General features: G+C 43.4%; 2 long non-coding RNA genes across 3 annotated transcripts in view; one reads left to right on the plus strand and one right to left on the minus strand.

The window, feature by feature from the left end:
- Positions 1-23,273, plus strand: part of LOC118541488 (uncharacterized) — a 38,122-nt gene that overhangs the window by 1,477 nt on the left and 13,372 nt on the right. For both annotated transcript variants that reach the window (XR_013445864.1, XR_013445865.1), the window contains exons 2-3: positions 7,339-7,448; positions 8,037-8,231. This is a non-coding gene — a long non-coding RNA (uncharacterized LOC118541488). The remainder of the gene's footprint in view (positions 1-7,338; positions 7,449-8,036; positions 8,232-23,273) is intronic.
- Positions 15,025-20,294, minus strand: LOC118527260 (uncharacterized). The gene is made up of 2 exons (XR_004913036.2): positions 20,103-20,294; positions 15,025-15,988 (listed from the first exon to the last, which is right to left on the minus strand). It is a non-coding gene; the product is annotated as an uncharacterized LOC118527260 (long non-coding RNA).

Below are 23,273 nucleotides of genomic sequence, written 5' to 3' on the forward strand. Positions count from 1 at the left end.
TGATGATGGTGATGATGATGGTGATGGTGACCATAGTGATGGTGATGATGGTGATGGTGATGATGATGATGATAATGGTGATGATAGTGATGGTGATGGTGGTAATGATGATGGTGACAATGATAATGGTGACGGTGATGATGGTGGTGACTGTGGTGATGATGATGGTGATGATGGTGATAAAAGCAGTGAGGCATTTAGCCTTTGCCTTCTGTCACATCCCCACACTCTCTCTTCTTTATGGTTGACTTAATCTGCCAATTCTTCTGCTGCAAGATACTCAAAGCGACAGGTGGTGGGTAGATATAAATGAATGCAGGAGAACAATGTATTTTTGACAAATATCTAAAATACAGATTCAACTTCAAGATAGCAAGATAGCATAACATGAGTAAGTTCTAAAAGAATTACGTAAGAATAAGTAGCTATGGCTGATTCAGTGGTGCCTGAGAGCAGGCACCTAAGGGACCAGAGGAGGGGTGCGCTCAGGGGGTGGTGGCCACCATGGGAGTGAACCACTCGGGTGCAGGATCAGGGGTCAGGGGTGGAGAGCAACAGGCAGAGCGAAGGGGCCACGGTTTGTGGGCACGTGGGAAGCACACAAAGCCACAAGCTTCTCATTGTTGGGTCCGCCCGTGGCTAGCCAGCAGTGACTGACAGGGCAGACGAGGCACAAAGCAAACTGAGTAAGATTTCTAAATATATGGATTTTGACATCGGCTGTGAAACCCCAGCTGTCCTATAATAAGCTTTAACCTTTGTCCACTCTAGAACAAAATTTCATAAGAGGGTGGTTTACTCTTGCTTGGCCTCAGGTCACCACAGTTGTTTGCAAAGAGGGACACTGCTGAATTTGCAAACTATTAATATAAAGACATTTATTTTCCAAGTGTGGTTTAGGTATGAGCCTAATAGTCTACAGTGGAAGAGATGATCTCTGTCTTTAGCGGATGATTTATTAATGCACTTCTTGATTTGGAAGACTTCCTTCATTGGCATCATAGGCATCTGGTGTGTTCTAATTAATCGCTGTGTCTTACTGAGCCATCCGTTGTGGTCATACTCAGGTTATCAGCTTTCAAAGAACCAGAATTCAATGAAATGCACGAACACTGATGCCGTTTAAATTAGTTGACCCTTTCACCGGCCATTTAGAAGAGCTTTAGAATCTTCGAGGACCTTGTTGCTGGCATTATCACTGTGCAGTTCCACGGGCTTGAAAAATGTAGGCAACGGGGCCCAACATAGTCCCTGAAGCCATCTTGTGACTATGTCCCTAGCATCTGATTCTGGACTTCCACTACTTTCTCATAAAGGTAGCGAGAAAGTGCGAACGTTGGTCATCTCTGAGGAAGGGAGCTGAGGGGTTGGGAGTCGGGGAAGGGAAGGTTTTTCCCTGTTTATCCTTCTGTCTATATAAACTTTCGAATTTTAAACTGAGTGATTATTATAGCCATTTAAAAAAACAAAACAAGATCCATTTTTAAATAGTAAGTCTTCCAAAAGGGGGTGAGGGAGTGTCATGATATGAGGACGTGCCGTCCCTACTGATGAGCAAACAGATGAGAGGAGTATGCAAGTACAGACGTAGAAAGCGAGTCCCTCAGGAAATCACAAGAGTAGGAAGAAGACTCAACTGTGCAGAATTAGGGTTGGGTTTCTTTGTTGGTGGTAATTTTTTATTTTTCTGAGATATATATTAAGCTATGCCTCGTGAATATGTATGTGTGTATGTGTTGGTCTCCTCTGGCCCGTGACTGGGAAGCAGACAGGCGGGCCCATGGCGGGCCAATGGGAGATGCTGGAGGTCAACATCTAGAAAGCCTCGTGAGTCGGAGCGCTCTGTCCAGCAGAGCCTGCCAGTTGTGTCCAACTCCGCATAAATGCGTGTGTGTGTTTCCGTGAGGGCCTACCACTGATTAGGGCTTCGAAAACACACCAAGTATTTAATTTTGTGAGGCTGGTTTACATTCTAGGCAGGAAGGTGCTGGGTTTTGATGATTCCCTGTCACAGCGTCTCCTTCAATGAACCTCCGTTCTCCTCAAAACAGAATAAATTTGCGTTCCCTGGCGTAAACAATAAATAATGTATACAGAGAGTGCTTTCCAATATTGGTTCAGGCTGTTTCTGTAATCCGCTGTGTGCACACCCATCGCTTTTTCTTGGTGACAGGTGAGCTTAATACAGTGATGAAGTCACAGCAGAGCCCTCCCTGCGCAGCCCCCAGAGGGGAAGTTACTGTTCACCAGGAACCTAGTTGGTTTTCAAATTTGCAGATCAACTGCAACAGGCTGTCCTCTCGAAAACTCTTCAGAGCAATTCACAAATGGTAAAAATTAGAATGTACTTAATAAGCATACTGAATGAGGATATTATAATAGCTTCTCGGCACAGTCTTTAAACTGCAGGGGGATTTTTTGTTTTTTTGGGCTTTGGGGGTTTTTGGGGGGTTTTGTTAGTTTGTTTAGAAAAGGGAGACATGCACAAGATTTGTTCCATTGGTTGTATTTGATGGTCATTTAAAAAGTTCATACCAAAATATTCATATTGCCACCCTAAGCCATGAGAAATTGGAAAATAGGCGAATGCCTGAGGTGGGCAGAATTCTCTCCTGAACTAGAATCACATGAGCTACCCCTTCTAGGACCACAGAATAGTGTGAGAGACCAGAGTCCTTCCTTTTGTTTCTCTCCTTCCAATCAGATTGAGTGTCTTGGTTTCACAGCTTAAACAGTGTGCATGGATTATTTCGTGAAATCTTCTCAACTACCAGTTGGGCTGTAATTATTGTGTTTTATGGATGAAGAAGCTGGGACACAGAGAGGCTGAGTCATTTTCCCCACATCACACAGCTAGCTAGTCAGGAGTCTAACCCAAGCAGTCTGACTCTCGAACCAGCATGCTAACCACCACTTTGCACTCTAAAGAAAAGTACTTGGGCTCAGTGGGCTCTTGTTGTATAAGCTACATTTAATGGAAAATCATTAACTTTATACTTAAATATTAGAACTAAAGAAAACTGTCATAAACGTGGGCTGCCATGTGCAGTTGTGCAGGTGAGCACTGCCCAACCCTAGAAGGGGGTGTGTTTATGTTACAGCCCCTGTAGGACTGGGCAGTACACAGTATCCACATGCAGGTGCCATGGCCCTGAGTAACCTGAAAGACTGATGAACTTTGGGTAAATGCTTCTTTACCATAAGAGATATTATTTCCTAAATGATCCTAGTAAAGTGAGGGAAGTTGATTATGGAAAAAGCAAAGCAGGGGCGCCTAGTTGGCTCAGTCAGTAGAGCATGTGACTCTTGATCTCACGGTTGTGAGTTCACCCTCAGGTTGTGAGTTTTTTTAAGTAGGCTTAAAAAAAAAAAAAAGAAAAAGAAAAGCAAGGGAAGGAAAGAGATTATGTAAATCATTAAGTAGTTGGCAAATATATTTTTTAACTATATGCTTCAGACTGACAGACTGAGTAACTCAATTTGCTATGAGAGATGTGGTTATTAGAATTATCACCTATCAGGGAGCCTGGGTGGCTCAGTCAGCTAAGCATCTGCCTTCGGCTCAGGTCATGATCTCAGGGTCCTGGGATCGAGTCCCACCTCGGGCTCCCTGCTCAGCCCAGAGTCTACCTCTCCCTCTCCCAATGACCCTCCCCCCTGCTCCTGCCCTCACTCACTCTCTCTCTCTCAAATGAATAAATAAAAAAATCTTAAAAAAAAAAAGAATTATCATCTATCATCCCACATCTCTTCTATCTTCTGGTTATTATTCGTCATATTAGTATTTTTACGTTGTCAAGATTTATAATAGAAATTATAGTTTATAATCTATTGGGGATTATAATTCCCACAGTTTTTTTTTATTATGTTAGTCGCCATACAGTACATCATTAGTTTTTGATGTAGTTTGATTCATTGTTTGCATATAATACCCAGTGGTCCCTGCAATATGTGCCCTTCTTAATACCCATCACCGGGCTAACCCATCCCCCCATCCCCCCATCCCCCTCCCCTCTAAAATCCTCAGTTTGTTTCTCGGAGTCCATAGTCTCTCATGGTTAGTCTCCCCCTCCAATTTCTCCCCCTTCATTTTTCCCTTCCTTCTCCTAATGTCCTCCATGCTATTCCTTATGTTCCACAAAGGGGTAAAACCACATGATAATTGACTTTCTCTGCTTGACTTATTTCACTTAGCATAATCTCTTCCAGTCCCTTCCATGTTGATGCAGAAGTTGGGTATTTATCCTTTCTGATGGCTGAGTAATACTCCATTGTATATATGGACCACATCTTCTTTATCCATTCATCTGTTGAAGGGCATCTCGGCTCTTTCCACAGTTTGGCTATTGTGGACATTGCTGCTATGAACATTGGGGTGCATATGGCCCTTCTTTCCACTACATCTGTGTCTTCAGGGTAAATACCTAGTAGTGCAATTGCTGGGTCATAGGGTAGCTCTATTTTTAATTTTTTGAGGAACCTCCACACTATTTTCTAAAGTGGCTGTACCAACTTGCATTCCCACCATCAGTGTAAGAGGGTTCCCCTTTCTCCACAACCTCTCCGACATTTGTTGTTTCTTGCCTTGTCAATTTTTGCCATTCTAACTGGTGTAAGGTGGTATCTCAATGTAGTTTTGATTTGAATTTCCCTGATGGCTAATGATGATGAACACTTTTTCATGTGTCTGTTAGCCATTTGTATGTCTTCTTTTGAGAAGTGTCTGTTTATGTCCTCTGCCCATTTTTTGACTTATTTGTTTTTTGGGTGTTAAGTTTGAGAAATTCTTTATAGATCTTAGATACCAGCCCTTTCTCTGTAGTGTCATTTGCAAATACCTTCTCCCATTCTGTGGGTTGCCTCTTTGTTTTGTTGACTGTTTCCTTTGCTGTGCAGAAGCTTTTTATCTTGATGAAGTCCCAAAAGTTCATTTTCGCTTTTGTTTCCCTTGCCTTTGGAGACATGTCTTGAAAGAAGTTGCTGTGGTTAATGTTGATGAGGTTACTGCCTATGTTCTCCTCTAGGATTTTGATGGATTCCTTTCTCACATTGAGGTCTTTCATCCATTTTGAGTTTATCTTTGTGTATGGTATAAGAGAATGGTTGAGTTTCATTCTTCTGTATATAGCTGTCCAATTTTCCCAGCACCATTTATTGAAGAGACTGTCTTTTTTTCCATTGGATATTTTTTCCTATTTTGTCGAAGATTAGTTGACCGTAGAGTTGAGGGTCCATATCTGGGCTCTCTATTCTGTTCCATTGGTCTATGTGTCTGTTTTTGTGCCAGTACCATGCTGTCTTGGTGATCACAGCTTTGTAATATAGTTTGAAATCAGGCAACTTGATGCACCCAGCTTTGTTTTTCTTTTTCAACATTTCCTTGGTGATTTGGGGTCTTTTCTGATTCCATACAAATTTTAGGATTATTTGTTCTAGCACTTTGAAAAATGCTGTTGGTATTTTGATCGGGATGGCATTGATAGTGTAGATTGTTCTGGGTAGCATAGACATTTTAACAATGTTTATTCTTCTGATCCATGAGCATGGAATGCTTTTCCATCTTTTTATGTCTTATTCAATTTCTTTCATGAGTGTTCTATAGTTCCTAGAGTATAGGTCCTTTACCTCTTTGGTTAGTTTATTCCAAGCTATCTTATGGTTTTTGGTGCTATTGTAAATGGAATCGTTTCTCTAATTTCTCTTTCTACAGTTGCATTGTTAGTGTATAAGAAAGCAACTGATTTCTGTGCATTGATTTTGTATCCTGCCACATTACTGAATTGCTGTATGAGTTCTAGTAATTTGGGGGTGGAGTCTTTTGGGTTTTCCACATAAAGTATCATATCATCTGCGAAGGGAGAGAGAATTTGACTTCTTCTTTGCCAATTCAGATGCCTTTTATTCTTTTTGTTGTCTGATTGCTGATGCTAGAACTTCTAGTACTATGTTGAACAATAGTGGTGAGAGTGGGCATCCATGTCATGTTCCTGATCTTAAGGGAAAAGTTCTCAGCTTTTCCCCATTGAGAATGATATTCACTGTGGGGTTTTCATAGATGGATTTTATGAAATTGAGGAATATTCCCTCTGTCCCTACACTCTGAAGAGTTTTAATCAGGAAAGGATGCTGTATTTTGTTAAATGCCTTTTCTGCCTCAATTGAGAGGACCATATGGTTCTTCTCTCTCCTCTTATTAATGTGTTCTATCACATTGATTGATTTGCAAATGTTGAACCACCCTTGCATCCCGGGGATAAATCCCACCTGGTCGTGGTGGATGATCTGTTTAATGTACTGTTGGATCCTATTAGCTAGGATCTTGTTGAGAATTTTGGCATCCGTATTCATCAGGGATATTGGCCTGAAATTCTCCTTTTTGATGGGGTCTTTGCCTAGTTTGGGGATCAAGGTAATGCTGGCCTCATAGAATGAGTCTGAAAATTTCCTTCTGTTTCTATTTTTTGAAACAGCTTCAGGGGAATAGGTATTATTTCTTTGAATGTTTGGTAGAATTCCCCAGGGAATCCATCAGGCCCTGCACTCTTGTTTTTTGGGAGGTTTGTGATCCCTGTTTCAATCTCGTTCCTGGTTATTGGTCTGTTCAGGTTGTCAATTTCTTCCTGTTTCAGTCTTGGTAGTTGATGGGTTTCCAGGAAGTCATCCAATTCTTCCAGATTGCTTAATTTGTTAGCATTGTAATTCCCACAGTTGCTTAGCCTTAATCCCACATTAAATGGACCACCAGACCTTATATCATGGCCTCTCCATTATTCATTGGTTAACTTTTTAGTTGTGTCCCAAATTGTTATTGGATACCTGTAATGTTATGACTTGGTTCAAGTGTCTTTGTGGGGTAGATTCTCAAAAGTGAGAATTGTTTGGTAACAGGGTACAAGGATTTTAAAATGTTGTAGGCATTGTCAAATTGGCCTCTAAAGTGGCTGGACCAGTTTACACAATCACCTATGGTCTATAAGACTATCTTTATTTTTATGCCCTCACCCACCCTGAATATTACCACCCAGATTTTGCTTGTATGAAGTATTGAAAATAGTATACGACCCTGGAACCCAGGTCAGAGATAGTGACTATTAACAGTGCATTGTATATTATCCACAACATTTTGCTGATATGCAAGCATGAAATGTACACACAGACTGTCTTTTTTAACATAAAAGCGTCTTCCATCTTGCTTTTTTCCCCATTACAGAAAATTCCATATCGACACATATCCATCTAATTTTTAGGAGTGGTGCAATATATAGCTGTCCCAACAGATCGATGACTATTATAGAGACATTCCAATATTTACTTAATGTTCTATTGATGGTCTCTTAGGTAGTTCCAGACTCTTACTTTGAAAAATGCCACTGTTAATATCTTATGCCCACATCTTTGAACACATGGATGAATATAGATTCCTAGAAGTGAAATTTCTGAGTGGAAAGGTATGTGCGTTTAGTATTTTGATCGATTTTGCCAAAGTGGCCTCTGAAGAGGTTGCACCATTGGGAACCCCACCAACAGTGCGTGGACCTGCCCAGTTGCCCACAGCCTTTGCAGAGTAGCCTGGCATTAGACTTTTGGAACACTGCCTAGAAATCTGGAAAGTGAAAAATGATATCACAGTTTAATTTTAATGTCTGCCTGCCTTATTTGTGGTAACAGTTGACAAACTTTTTAGTATGTCTATGAGGCATTTGTATTTCTGTGTGTCTTTTTCTGTGAACTCTTTTCATGTCCTTTGCCCATTTTTTGGTTGGGTTTTTGGTAAGGGCTATTTCTTTTTGATTTGTAAACTTATTTATATATTGAGTAAATTAGCCTTAGCCATATGTCTCGTTAATAGTAATTTCCATTTGTAGTTTGTCCTTTGTTGTTCTTTGAAGTATTTTTGGCCAGGAAGAAAAACTTTTTTTTTACTTTTATACAGGCAGATTTATTAATAGTTTATGGTTCTAGGTTTTGTGTCTTCCTTAGAAAGATCTTCTTCATGCCAAGATTGAATTTTAAAAGTATTTTGTATTTTCTTCCAGGGCTCTCATGGTTCCTTTTTACTTTTTTAAGTTTTTATTTATTTACATAATCTCTACACCCAACGTGAGGCTTGAACTCACGACCCTGAGATCAAGAATCCCATGCTCTTCCTACTGAGCCAGCCGGGCGCCCCTCGTGGTTTCATTTTTTTATATTTAAAGATTTGACTCACCTGCTACTTACTTCAGAGTAAGGTAGGCATTGTTTCCCTTTTGTCCTGATTGTTAGCCTGTTGAACATCAAAGATCCTTCTTCTCCCCACTTAGAAACACTGCTCTCAAGAAAATCCCAGAGTTACCAGTGGGAAGGTACCCAGGGAGGCGTCTCTCTTTGTGGTTCATGCATGTTGGCTTGCAGATTGGTGTTATACTGGGCATTTCACCACCTCATGAGGGGCTCACTAAAAATACAGGTCCCTGCCGCTGGCCCTTCCGGTTCTGAGGGTCTCAAGCGGGGTTTAGATTATTGTCTTTTTTTCCCTGTTTATTTGAAAATTTTCAACTGCGTATAAACATTTCATGAGTAGTTCAATAATCTCTGTGCATGCTTCACCTAGGTTCACCATTATTAATATTTTCCCATGTTTATTTTATCTTTCTAGATATTAATGTACACACACACACGTTTATGCTTTGAGCCCTTTGAGAGTTCGTTGCAAACATCATTTCTCTTCACCTTTTTATATTTCCACATTTTTATCCTGAAAACAGAGATGTTCACCTCCATAGCCCCTATATAATGATCATCCTCAGGAGGTTTACCGTTGCTAAGAATACTCTTATCTAACCGTCTGTATGCACACTTCCCATTGTCCCATATGATGTCCTTCATTGTTTGTTTATTTGTTTTCTATCCCTGATCCTATCAAGAATCCTCAATGCCTTTGGCTTTTGTATCCCTTAAATCTCCTCAGGACGGTTTCCAACTTTTTCTTTAATTACCTTGACATTTTCACTGTTTTGCAGAATGGCCTTCAGTGAGAATGTCTTTGTTTCCTCATGGTTAGAGTCACTTTGAGCGTTTTTGGCAGGAACGCTGCGTTGATGATGCGCATCACATTAGCAGACACACGATGTCAGTTTGTCTCATCATCCCTGATGTTAGGTTTAACTACTTGGTTGATGTGGTATCCACCAGATTTCTAGCTCTCTGATATTTTCAGATGCTCCACGTGTGATTCTGATGCAGAGCCACGTTTGGGATTCACCGGTCAAATACACTGCTCAGAGATGGGGGTCTCTTCCGGGGGGGGGGGGGGCATCTTTGAAGGCGGGGCATTTGGAGGAATTTTATTGGCTCCAGTAAAGGGGAACTTAGAGTCTTCAGTGGCAGACAGATCCTTCATCTAGTTTAGCTCATTACAATATATTTTTAATACCAAAAAGAAAAAAATTAAAAGCAGGGACTCAAGGGGCGCCTGGGTGGCTCCGTTGCTTAAGCGTCTGACTCTTGATTTCAGCTCAGGTCATGATCTCAGGGTCTTGGGATCCAGCCCCCACATTGGGCATGAGGTCTGCTTGAGATTCTCTCTCTCCCTCTGCCCCTCCCCCTGCTCGTTCTCCCTCTCTCTCTCCAAAAAAAAAAATAAATAAATAAATCTTAAAAAAAAAAAAAAGCAGGGACTCAGATACTTGACCACTCATATTCATAGCAGCATTTTTCACAGTTGCCCAAATTTGGAAACAACCCACATGCCCATTGACAGATGAAGGGATAGACAGGATGTGGTCCATACGTACATACAATGGAATATTATTCAGCTTTAAAAAGGAATGAAATTCTGACACACGCTGCACCGTGGACACAAAGCATCGTAATCTTTGATGTTCCTGAGTGAAGGAAGCCAGGCACAGAGGGTCACGTACTGTATGATTCCCGTTGTTCGAGGTGCCCAAACGCTCGGATTCTTAGGGACAGAAAGCAGAGTGGTGGTTGCCAGGGGTCACGGAGGAAGGGAGTGCGGAGTCAGTACCGAGTCACTGTTTAGGAAGATGAGAAGGTTCTGGAGGGGGGGGTGGTGATGGTTGTGCCGCAGTGCGAATGTGGTTAATGCACTTAAAAGAGGTTAAGATGGTAAATTGTCTTTCATGTATATTTTACTGCAATAAAAAAAAATTTTTTTTAATTTATTTATACTAAGACAAAATGACCTCCTATGTAACTTCCCTTCCTTAGTTTTGGCTTCTGGAACAACACAAGATGCACCTTTCTCTCTTCTATATAATATCCTTTCAAGAAGTTTCCAACCTGGGGCGCCTGGGTGGCTCAGTTGGTTAAGCGACTGCCTTCGACTCAGGTCATGGTCCTGGAGTCCCAGGATCGAGTCCCGCATCAGGCTCCCTGCTCCGCGGGGAGTCTGCTTCTCCCTCTGACCCTCCCCCCTCTCAGCTCTCTCTCTCTATATCTCATTCTCTCTCTCAAATAAAAAAATAAAATCTTCAAAAAAAAAAAAAAGTTTCCAGCCTATTACCATGCTGCCCATCCCTGCTTCCCATGTGTCCCTAACCATGGTGGGAGCAGTCTAAAGTCTAGTGGAAATTTTACTTCTTACAAATTGGATATTAAAACAGTCTAGGACTGCCTTAGGGGACTATATATATATATATATAATATCAATCATCTTTTTTATATATTTAGAACTTTTTATATATATAAAACTATATATATCTTTTTTAAAAGAAAATTAAAATTAAACATTTTTTTAAAGATTTTATTTATTTGACAGAGAGAGAGAGCACAAGCAGGGGGAGTGGCAGGCAGAGGGAGAAGCAGGCTCCCGGCTGAGCAGGGAGCCCGATGCGGAGCTCGATCCCAGGACCCTGGGATCATGCCTGAGCCGAAGGCAGACGCTTAACGACTGAGCCACCCAGGCGCCCCCAAATTAAACATTTTAATAGTAAGCAGTCCACCCATTTAGACACGGCACAGTATCTGCGGTCCTTGCCTAGAGCTCCCCGTCTCTGTTCGGAGCCGACACTCCAGTCCTGTGCCTGCAGAGAATCTTGTAGCTGCTACTTGAAAGCAGGTTGCACGTAATGATTTATGTCAAATAAGCTGTAGAAAATGCTGGGGTCTCTTATCTCCTTTCAGGTTTCGGGGCAGACAGAGGAAAACTTGGTCAACAGCAAACGGCCTGACATTTCTTGCTAGGTTCATATAACAATTCGTAGACCTTTTAAAAAGACAGTTCACCTTCGCCATAGCAACAAATCCATTGCCTCTGGTGAGGCGGGCCCTGGCGTGGTTATCAGCGGCCCTCCCAACTCAGGGTGCACTTGGCCTTCGGGCTGCAAGCTCTGGGTCAGGTGCCCCTTGCAACTCCAAATGCAGGTCCAACCAGCTCCTTGGTGTCCTCTGGGCTCCAGGCTGATCAGATGGACCCGAGGCCCATTCCTGTCCCAAGGAAGTCACTGAGTAGGTGGAGGGTCTCTCCCTGCCCCTCATGGAGGATGCTCAGTTTTGGGGGGCTGTCTGGGGAGGCTGGAAGCATCAGTACTCCTTGGAGGAGATTTGTGTCTTTCGTGGAACAAGGAAGGGCAAAAGTAGCCAAAACAGGGGCAGGAAAGAAAGGAGTCCGAAGTGAGTAGAGAAAGATTGGAGCATCAGGGGCCTTGGCAGGGAGCCCAGTGTCCCTGCTTCTCCAGAGCACGGGCCCCCTGTGCCACTGCCCTGCACGACAGGCTGGGGGAAGGAAACCGCTCTCGCTGCCTGTAGCCTGACCCCAGGCTCCCACCTCCTTCTCTAGGCTCTTGAGCTTGTATGCTCCAGTGTCCCCCAAAGGTAGAGTGGCCTGTCAGGTCTTGTGTAAAGGGATGGCGGCTGTTCCTGGGGAGAAAGAGCCACTGAACATCTCTAAGGACTCAGTGGCCCTCAGCCCAGGCATGAAGAGGATGGGGTGGGCCTTCCAGCATGCTTTGGGTCCAGCCTGATCCTCCCAAGGCCCAGGAGAACAACAGCCCAGTTAAGGGGGAAGTCAGCCCTTCAACAAGAGCCCCAGGCAGGAGGCTGAGGCTGCGGGTCCCAGATCCTGAAAGCAAGGTCTTCTCCTCCCAACAGCCCACCCCCCTCTTTCCCGCCACCATCCTAGGCTGAGGCCATACCTACTGAGTTGGCAGGTTCAGGCTCTTTGCAAGGGGAGGAGGGGACACGGAACAGAAGGTTTTTACATGCCTCTTGACTGCCTTCTCTCATTTCACTCACCCCCTCCTCTCTGGCAGCCACTAGTCTGGTCTCTGCATCTGTGAGTTCTGTTTTATTTTGTTGGTTTTTTAGATTCCACATATAAGCGCCATCATGCGGTATTCGTTGTTCTCTGTCTGACTTATGTCCCTTAGCGTGACACACTCTAGGTCCATCCATGTTGTCGCAAATGACCCGATTTCACTGTCAGTTAGACCTCAGTAAAGAAAAAAAGAATAGAAAAAGGAAGAAGACATTGAGGAGACAATGAATGCCCTTGGACCCAGAGACCATCTAAATGGTCCAGTCCATCTAAAATGACAAGGGCTTCCCTGCCTCATTCTCTCTGCTTGCAGATCGACTCCTGCTCTGCAGGATAGTATTTTCCTTGTGACAAGCCTCCCACACATCACTCCATCCAGGCAACCGTCACCCACTCATCTGGACGACACTATTTTTGTGCCCCGTTGGCTTGCTGGGAACTACGCTGTTTCCATGTCTGCAGTGCCGATGGAAAGAAAAACAACAACAACAAGAAGAAGATCCAGTCCTCTGCCTTGGTGTTAAGAGCAGAAAATTGAGAGCAACAGTAAAAGCAGCGAAGAAGCATTTCATGTTGGAGGAAGAGGTGAGGGGGGAAGCAGGGGAGGGCCGAAGGTCACGGCCAAGATGCATTTCCTCTACTCAGTCTTTGGCCTGACCATCTCTCTGTACACCCAATTCTGTCCTCCAGAAAGAGGTGTAGCGACCCACAAATGAAAAAAAAAAAACACTCTGAGCAAGAGGGGTGCTTCTAGAAACCTTTGATGATTTGTCAGATTATCTTTGCAGGTCAATTACAGTCAGAGCAATCCCTAGAGAAACTACATATATATATTTTTAAAGGATGAGAATTAACACCGTGACATAAAATTGATACATTGACAGAAAGTATTCTGGAATTTCATAAAATAAAAATAACAACAGAAATACTAGCCCATTTATTGTTGAGGAAATGGCCTTGGAGAGGGAAGTGTCGACTCTCCAAGTACTCCCTGAGAAACATGAAATACTGTGCCTAATTGTACGAGAATGTGGCTGTGAGAGTCTCCGCACAGAAATACTTTCTTGGCATGCAAAGCACATGCAGTCAACAGACAGCCACAGGGACCTCTCCCAGTTTCCACTGTTCTAGTAAATACTGTGAGATCCCATTCCAAGCTTAAACATTCTCCCTCCATGGACACTGCCCACCATCTTGGAACATTTAGAGCAGCGCCTGTGGGGAAGTTAGAATGAGCTGGAAAGTCACCTTCCAAATGGGAGCAACCCCACCGCCCTGAGCTGAGTGCTGTCCAGTGCACACCGCTGAGGCAAGGAAGAGGACAGAGAGGACAGCGGTGACAGGCAGCCCTGAAAGAAACTCCGCTTTCAGCCCTTGGGTATCTATGCAGCCCGCCTGAATGGTCATCAGTGGAGGAAACCAAACAAAACGTCGATGGGAGGTTTCACGGAGAAAGGATCAAGATGGCCCCACTTGAACCCATCAGGCCCTACGTGAGGAAGCTCAGCATTTTTTAGAGCAGGACGGTTGGACTTGTGTCTCCTGGTGTGGTGCACCAGGCAATCCATAGCATCACTTGGCAGGTGTTCTTGCCCCCCAAATATTTTAAAGATTTTATTTATTTGAGAGAGAGATTATGAGCAGGGGGCGGGGCAGAGGCAGAGGGAGAAGCAGGCTCCCTACTGAGCAAGGGAGCCTGATGCAGGACTCAATCCCAGGACCCTGGGATCATGACCTGAACTCATGAAGAGTACCAGGCACTTCACCCACCAACTGAGTCACCCAGCCCCTCTTGCCCCCAAATTTTAACCTAAGTTGAATCAGTCCTAAGAGTCTGATTTCCACTTTATAGAAAATACATAGGTAGAGGAACAGAGTTAGATGATCCTACCAGGAAGCAGGTACTGGATCGTTCTTTGAGACACTTGGCCTTGTTTTTTTTTTTTTTTTTCAATGCATCACTGGGATTTAAAAGTGAGAAAAAGAAGGAAGAGAAGGAGAAGAAGAAAAATATGAGGGAGAAGGATCTGCTCCATATCAAAAGATGCTTCAGGGACATAATAAGCAAATGCAATATATGGCCCTTATTTGGATCCTAATTACAACAGTGTGTGTGTGTGTGTGTGTGTGTGTGTGTGTTGGGGGCAGGAATTGAGGTAATTAGGAAATCGTGTATATGGACTGCACAATACCAAGGAATTATCCTTAATTTTGTTGGTTATGATATTGGCACTGCAGTAAGAAAATGTCCATAGTTTTTGAAGATGTATGCTGAAGTTTATGGGGTGAAATGATAAGATGCCTGATACTTTCGTTAAAATATTTGAAGGGCACCTGCGTGGCTCAGTCGGTAAGCATCTGACTCTTGATTTTGGCTCAGGTCATGATCTCAGGGTCCTGAGATAGAGCCCCACGTCAGGCTCCCTGCTCTGCGGGGTGCTTGAGAGTCTTTCTCTCTCCCTCTGCCCCTCCCCCTGCTCATGTGTGCACTCTCGCTCTTTCTCTGTCTCTCTCAAATAAATCTTAAAAAAAATAAAATACTGGGGCGTCTGGGTGGCTCAGTCATTAAGCGTCTGCCTTCGGCTCAGGTCATGATCCCAGGGTCCTGGCATCAGGCTCCCTGCACCGCGGGAAGCCTGCTTCTCCCTCTCCCACTCCCCCTGCTTGTGTTCCTTCTCTTGCTATGTCTCTGTCAAATAAGTAAATAAAATCTTAAAAAAAATAAAATAAAATACTTGAGGAAAAAAAGGATAAAGCAAAAGTACTTTTTAGAGTTCTTATGAGATGCTTTTATTCGTGATTTTATATACACAAATATCAGTGTGCACCAGTATAACAATTTGCTCTGTGAAATACATACAATTGAAAACATGTTAAACCTATTAGCACACACTTCATAAAAAGGGTTTTTTTGAGTCTCCGGAAATAGATTTGTTCTTTCTCCCTCTGTCGAAATAATCAAAACCAAAAGAACTTTAGGGCAAAGACGGCTCGCATTCAAAGAAATATGGATGACGTTTGAAAAATATAATTTCTTTGAAAAATCCCCTGATTTCTAAGAAGTTTAAAAAAATAATAACATTGCAGTTGCCACTTGGAACAAAATGAGGCTGGATTCTTCCTGGCGCCCAGGCTTTCTCTAGGACAATAGTCTTCAGAGCATCACCTGGGAACTTTTAGAAATGCAAATTCTCCAGGTGTACCCCAGACCCACAGACACAAATGTCCACAGATCACCCCAAGATTGTGGGGGTGGGGCCACGATCTTGTTTTAACAAGCCCTCGGGGTGATCACCATGAGAACTGCAGCTCTAAGAGCCACCAAGTTAGGTGTTGAGAAGGTGTATCAATTCTGAGGCTTGTTCAGTGAAGAAGTAATGCACTGAATGATTCATCACTCCTATTTGCTAAGTGGTGGGGTTTATCCAGTGGTAACTTCCCACATCCCCTCCTATGAACATCTCTGCTTATAGCTATTGCTAGGAAGTATAGGTTAACCGTTCTCTTGAAGTGCAGACCTGGCCGGGAGATTAATGTTCTCAAAGGATTCGGAATCTGGTTGCCAGCTTGTGTCTTTTTCACCTCTCATTCTTGATTGGATGAACTGCATCCTTGGAGTTTTATCAGCTGCACAGTATTTGGCTGCATGGTATTTGGCGGAATTCATTGCCCTGGGAGATGGAACTTCATCCACTCCGTGGCAGGTCCCCAGGTCAGGCATTTTCAGTTCTTCAGCGGGTTGGATTTATGCAAAAGTTAGAAACAGGAGAAGAAATTAGCAGACATCTGTGTTACATTGGAAACATTTTCTCTCCCTTTGATCTCTGTGAGAAGTGAGAAATCTTTGTTCTGCAAGGGAAAATATCATACTGTGCAAAAAGAAAACTCCCCTTGGAAAATATCCTTGTACTTCTAAATCCATCACCTGAGTGCTAGCTCCGGAATGAGAGCAGGAAAAAAGGAAAGTCACCTGCCAGTTTCATGGACTTCTGGAGGCAGCTCGGAACAGCTGAGGCTGCATTGCTAGTGGATCCAAGGACCCAAGTCTCCATCTTGGGGAAAAATCAACTTGAACAATCTTTAGTTTGAAAGACACTGCTGACTGTTCAAATCCAGTCTCCCAAGGGTCATGACTGCTTACCAACTTGGAGATCTAGGTCTAAATTCTGAAAGGGGAAGCTGTTCTATGGATTTAATGCAATCCTGATCAAAATGCCAATAACAGTTTTCACCAAAGTAGAACAAAAAATCCTAAAATTCATATGGAACCACAAAAGACCCTGAATAGCCAAGGCAATTTTGAAAAAGAAAACCAAAACCATCACAATTCTGGACTTCAAGTTATATCACAAAACTGTGGTCATCAAAACAGTATGGTACCGGTACAAAAATAGACACACAGATCAATGGAACATAATAGAAAACCCGGAAATAAACCCACCATTATATGGTCAATTAATCTTTGACAAAGGAGGAAAGAATATCCAATGGAAGAAAGTCTTTTCAACAAATGATGTTGGGAAAACTGGACAGCTACATGCAAAAGAAGGAAACTGGACCGCTTTCTTGCATCAGACACAAAAATAAATTCAAAATGGATTAAGGACCTAAATGTGAGGCCTGAAATCATAAAAATCCTAGAAGAAAGCACAGGCAGTAATTTCTTTAACATCAACCATAGCAACATTTTTCTAGGTATGTCTCCTGAGGCAAGGGAAATAAAAGCAAAAATAAACTATTGGGACTATGTCTAAACAAAAAGCTTCTGCACAGTGAAGGAAACAATCTACAAAACTAACAGGCAGCCTACTGAATGGGAGAAGACATTTGCAAAAGATATATCTGATAAAGGGTTAATATCCAAAATATATAAAGAACTGAAACAACACCTCCAAAAAACATTGAATCCAATTAAAAATGGGCAGAAGACATGAACAGACATTTCCCCAAAGAAGACATCCAGATGGCCAATGGTCACATGAAAAGATGACCAACATCACTTACCATCAGGGAAATGCAAATCAAAACTACAATGAGATATCACCTCACACCTGTCAGAATGGCTAAAATTAACAATACAAGAAACAATGGGTGTTGGTGAGGATGTGGAGAAAAAGGAACCCTCATGCACCATTGGTGGGAATGCAAACTGGTGCAGCTACTGTGGGAAACAGTATGGAGGTTCCTCAAAAAGTTAACAAGATCCAGTAATTGCACTACTGGGTATTTACCCACAAAATACAAAAACACTAATTCAAATGCACCCCTATGCTTATAGCAACATTATTTACAATAGCCAAATTATGGAAGCAGCCCAAGTGTCCATCAGCTGACGAATGGATAGAGAAGAGGTGGTATGTATATACAACAGAATATTATTCAGCCATAAGAAAGAATGAAATCTTGCCATTTGCAACAACATGGATGGAGCTAGAGGGTATAATGCTAAGTGAAATAATCCAGTCAGAGAAAGACAAATGCCATATGATTTCTCTCATATGTGGCCTTTAAGAAACAAAATGAGCAAGGAAAAAAAAAAAAAAGAGAGCCAAACCAAGGAATAGACTCTTAAGTATAGAGAACAAATTGGTGGTTACCAAAGGGGAGGCCGGTGGGGGATGGGTGAAACAGATGATGGGGATTAAGAGCACACTTAGGATGGTGAGCACTGAGTAATGTATAGAAATGTTGAATCACTATACTACACACCAGAACCTCATATAACACTGTCAGTTAACTCTATTGGAATTTAAAATACTAATAAAATAAAGGCAGAAGCTGGTTTCCTCGTAAATGTAAAGAGCATTGATCTGAAAACCTAACAGTACAAGTTTCAAATCTCAGCTGAACACTTACATCTGTTTGAACTAGATCAGACTTGTTATTCTGTGAGCCTCCATGTCTTCGTTTATGAAATGAGAATAACACCTAGCTTACAAAGGTTATCCGAACTGATACATGCATGTGCACACATACATGCACACACATGCACAGAACATTCTGTTCTGCTGCACTCATGCTTCTGTAAGCATGACTTAGCTCATACGTGATTGTCAAATCGTGGAATAATGGCAGTATTACATGGAGGTCCTGATGAGCTTCCCCAGCCTGCTAATGCTTCCCCCTTGAGTAGCAGCAGCTGACCACGGGGTACGTCTATGCAGCTTGAATATGGCAAGTGTAAGGAGCACAGTACTGCCTGTTATTTTTTTTTTTTGGCTCAGTTCAACCCACTGCTCTCGGAAAGTATTCACGGCATGGTTTCCCCCAATCTTGGGGTGTGTTGCTGTTACCACCATAACTCAGCAACCCCACTTTCCTTTTTACACCCCTCCAATCAAGATGCATTCACTTCCTAATTTTTTTAAGTAAAAATTTAAGGTTTAGTGTAGCATCTCTTTGTTAGGAATGTGATTTTTTTTTTTACTGTACTCATGTTTTTATTAAGATGATTATTTTGTTGATGCCCTGGCTACAAATTTTTATAGATTTTAAGAGGTACGCTCCTACTATTATTTTCCCAGAAGCCCTGCTGGTTTAAGGGTGAATGCTCATTTTAGTGTGAATTGTGTAGAATGCTAGGTTGATCAGAAAGACAAATATTGTAGTGAAGCAGAAATTGCATGATGCAAAAAAATACATATGTATGTATGTGTATACACACGTGCACAATATACACATATGTATACACACATACATATAATGCATTCACACATATACACATATGGATACATATGCATATATGTACACACATACACATAATGCATTCACACATATACACATGTATACACATACCTGTATACACACATACACGTGAAGCGTTCACACATATACACAGATATATGCATATATATACATACATATATACACACACATACGCACATGTACACATATACACACATGCATACATATGTATACCCCCCCATACGCATATTTTGATTCTTGGTAGCAGTGGTAGACTCACCTTGATCTCCCAGCTTCTAAACTTCTGTCCTTGGAGGACTCATCGTCGCCCTTAGAACTTCCATGGGGACAAAGATTACCTCTCAATACAGAGTCTGGAAATGCTGGATACCCATTTGCCCACCCCCACCCCTTGCAGCAAGGGCAGAGGTCTGTGCATCTGCTCTGCCCCCCAGGGCCACCCATGCCAAGACTCAGCCATGGGAGCTAGTGACACTAAATCTGAGGGCCAGGAACCGTCTGTCATTTCTGTGGTACTGGTGTCCATGCTTTCCTCCCCAGCGTGGTTTCAGGCCATAGCTCTGCTGTGCTTCCTTCCTGCCTCGCCTGGATCTAGCATCTGTCGGTCTTCCTATGATTCACGAGTTACCCACTCTCCTTCCCAAAAGCTTGTTTGCTTAACTCTACTGGAATGAGCTTCTGCGGCTTGTTATAAAGAACTCCTGGGGCGCCTGGGTGGCTCAGTCGTTAAGTGTCTGCCTTCGGCTCAGGTCATGATCCCAGGGTCCTGGGTTTGAGCCACACATTGGGCTCCCTGTTCAGCAGGAAGCCTGCTTCTCCCTCTCCCACTCCCCCTGCTTGTGTTCCCTCTCTCACTGTGTCTCTCTCTGGCAAATAAATAAATAAGATCTTTAAAAAAAAAAAAAGAACTCCAGCTGATATGGGAGTCGTTATCATAAATTCGTTCTTTTTTTTCATTTCATTTCATTTTTTTTTAAGTCTGACCTCATCCACTCCACTTTAAGGGATCCCTGGATCGGAAAATTACCTGTCTATCCCAGATATCTATGGCTGCATCTACCAAGCCACCCCCAAATATTAGTAGCTTAGAACAGCAATTTTTTATTATCCTGGTTCCGGGGGTTGACAGGTGTCTTACGCAGTTGCCGTTCGGTAGTGGCTGGCTGGAATCATCTGGAAGCTGGTCACCTGGCATGGTTCCTTCCCTGACCTGTCTGGCTCCTTGTCTTCTCTCTCTTCTCTCTCTTTCCTCATGATGTCCCAACCTCCAGGCCCAGCCATGTGGCTCGGGGCCTTTCACAACACACAGGCCACAGATTGGGCACAGATAGTAGCTGGGTTCCAAGAGGCAGGAAGGGGGCACTTAAGGACCACAGGGTCCACTTCAGTGTGCCATGGGTCAGAGAGGTCACAGGGCCTGCCCCAGCGCAAGGGCAGTGGGGGAAAGGAGGCATGACCTCTAGTCCTTGAAGTGGGAGAGCTAACGTCCGGTTGCCACCGCCAGAGACATTTTTGTGGTCATCTCTGGAAAATGCAGTCGGCCGCACCCTCCTTCAGGGGATAGGTACTATCCAGAGGATAACAGAAAACATTCAAGCAGTCTGGTTTTTAAAGAGCAGAGTGCCCATCCTTAAGGGACAAGATCTGTTGCCCCTGGAATCATACACAGAATATGCAGCCGAGTGGTTTCTAAAGGGAGGCATCAGCTTCTCATGGGAGAGGCTCCGTCGCCCCCTTGACCCAGGGTCCTCATCTCTGCTTTGTGGCGAATAATGCAGTGCAATTTGGGACTTCTCTGAGAGTTTTAGAATCCAAAGGAAAAGTTCTTTCCCAGGGAGTGACTTTTCTTTCTTTCTTTCTTTCTTTTTTTAAATTCTTGTGAAAATCTACCAAGCCGAGAAAATGATTAGCAGCATCCTAGCTAGCAAAGCTTTGGAATCAAATGTTTAAAAAAATAAATAAATAAACAAAAAAGATAATAAATGCACTGCTGAGCTGCGGGCCTTTCCCTGAGATGCACAAGACGAGACAAGAGAACACCATAAAGGACTGGGACAGTGTTCCTCAATTTGATTTTGGCGGTTAAAACTAACGATGTCTAAACACAACTTGATTTAACACAGTGGTTGCCCAAATAGGAGTCTGTTTACCTTCCCACAAAGCAATCCTTTCTTGTGGCTGTCCTTCAGGGAGGCAGAAAAGTGTACTTTGTCTCTGCTCTCCCAGACCTCGGACTCTGAAAGACCATTTTTCTTATTTATCATTTGGACCTTATTGCTTAGGGCTGCCTGCGCTCTTGATAGCAAGTACCTGACAGAAGGACCTCTCTTGGTTTCACAAAGTTTCCGGCTCTAGCTTTTTAAAAAAAAAAAAAATCTGTTGTGGGGCGCCTGGGTGGCTCAGTGGATTAAGCGTCTGCCTTCAGCTCAGGTGGTGATCTCAGGGTCCTGGGATCGAGCCCCAGGTCGGTTGGGCCCCCTGCTTGGCAGGGAGTCTGCTTCTCCCTCCATCTCTGCCCCTCCCCACCATTTGTGCTTCTCTCAAATAAATAAAATCTTTAAAAATTAATTAATTAAAAATTTTAAAAATCTATTCTTGCTGGAGCTCTTCCATACTTGACCAGGAAAGTGTCTTGTTCTTCTGGAGCCTCAGGGGTCTGGGGTCTAGGGTATTGTGGATCCTTTTTGGTTCCTGTACCGCCCCCCCTCCCCACCAGGAGGCCAAAGTGAATCCCATTTGGCTGAGCGAGTGAGCCAAAAGCTCTACATGCATGACAAGCAAAAGCTCTGAGTGGCGAACAACTATGAGGGTTCTTATTACCATCCTAATTATTTTTAAGCTGCCGTTATTTATATGAAGCCATTTAACCTATAGCGCTTGGCACATGGTAGCTGCATAATGCATGTTGAAGCAAGGAGCTTTTTACTGAGGGTGAGCATTAGTTCCGTCCGCCCAACTGCCAGGCCCGGCTGCCAAGAGTCCGGGGCATAAAACACGGAAAACGTCACTCCGTTGAAGCATTAATAATACATCGGCGTTTAAAGCCGTTCTTCGGATCTTTATTATTCGATTGTTTTGACTGCACAGACAGTGTTTGCTCCTGTTATCAAGTGAAGTATGTTTTATGTTGCCGTATAAATGGATGGTTTTAAGTCTCTCCCTAGGCGAGCCAGCGAATCTGACATACTTTACTCTTAGCCCGACTGGAATGCTTCCAGAATGCACTTTCAGATGTTACAGATGCCCCTCCATGCTGGTGCCTTACTGTCTGAGTGGAGAGTCTTCCCACAGCCCCCCCCCGGGGGTTGGGGGTGTTAGGGGAAGAACGTGCCAAGACAACTCCAGCAGTGCAGAGGGGACGTATTCTTTCTGTTGCCTCTTTCCCACCCTGCTGTCCACTTCCACTCTCTAAGCAGGGAAGAAGCAGCTCATCCCTCTCCAGGGCCCAGTCTTTTGGGAGAGGACAGGAACGGGTGGTGCTCAGAGTGGCACGGACCATTCCAGATGCGTAGACCAGATAAGCCATCACTAGCACCGGGGTGTATGCACAGAGCAGAGTTCATTCATTGCATATGATGCACGTCTTAGGGTGGTAAGGAGTAATTCTCCCAACAGAATTACAGTTGCGAGGGGCTGAGCTGGATCTTGATGTATCATCGTCTTGTTTGATTTGGTTACCCTACTGTCTGTTGAAGAAAAGAAGGTTAAGCACATGTCTGACCGTGGACAGGAATGCAAATCAAGGTCTTCTGAATACACACACGGATGCACGTGTCTGTATGTGTAGAAGATATATATTGTACAATACGTATTGTGTTTAATATATGTAACATCTCTGTTCAATGTCCAATATAGACTATATATTTCAATATGTATGTGTGTGCATGTACGTATGGTGTGTAGACACACACATTTTTTTTTTTTAACTTTGGGAAGGAAGAAATGCGGAAGGAAGTGCAACCTCTTGTGTGCAAAGATGAGAAAACCCTCCCTCAGTCCTCATGACTCCCCCTTGGAAATGTCAGGCATTGTGCTGGGAAGCATCCTAGCCCAGTGTGAACAGAAATTGGCATTATAAGCAGCTTCACGCTTGGGCCCTGACCCCATCATTGGGCTCTTTAGGTCTTCACTGGGAGGGGCAGGTGTTTTCCCCATCGACAGCATCTTGGGGGTGCCCTGTGCCTTGGTGGCTGTGGTGGGTTCCCCACACCTCAGGGAGGAGAACCAGGTGACTCTCATGGAGAAGCACCCTACCTGCCGCCTTCTTCCTGACCAAGATGGCGGCCCTTGGAGCAGGGAAGAGGCTCCC

Source organism: Halichoerus grypus, chromosome 2, assembly GCF_964656455.1.
Source record: "Halichoerus grypus chromosome 2, mHalGry1.hap1.1, whole genome shotgun sequence".
Lineage (NCBI taxonomy): Eukaryota > Metazoa > Chordata > Mammalia > Carnivora > Phocidae > Halichoerus > Halichoerus grypus.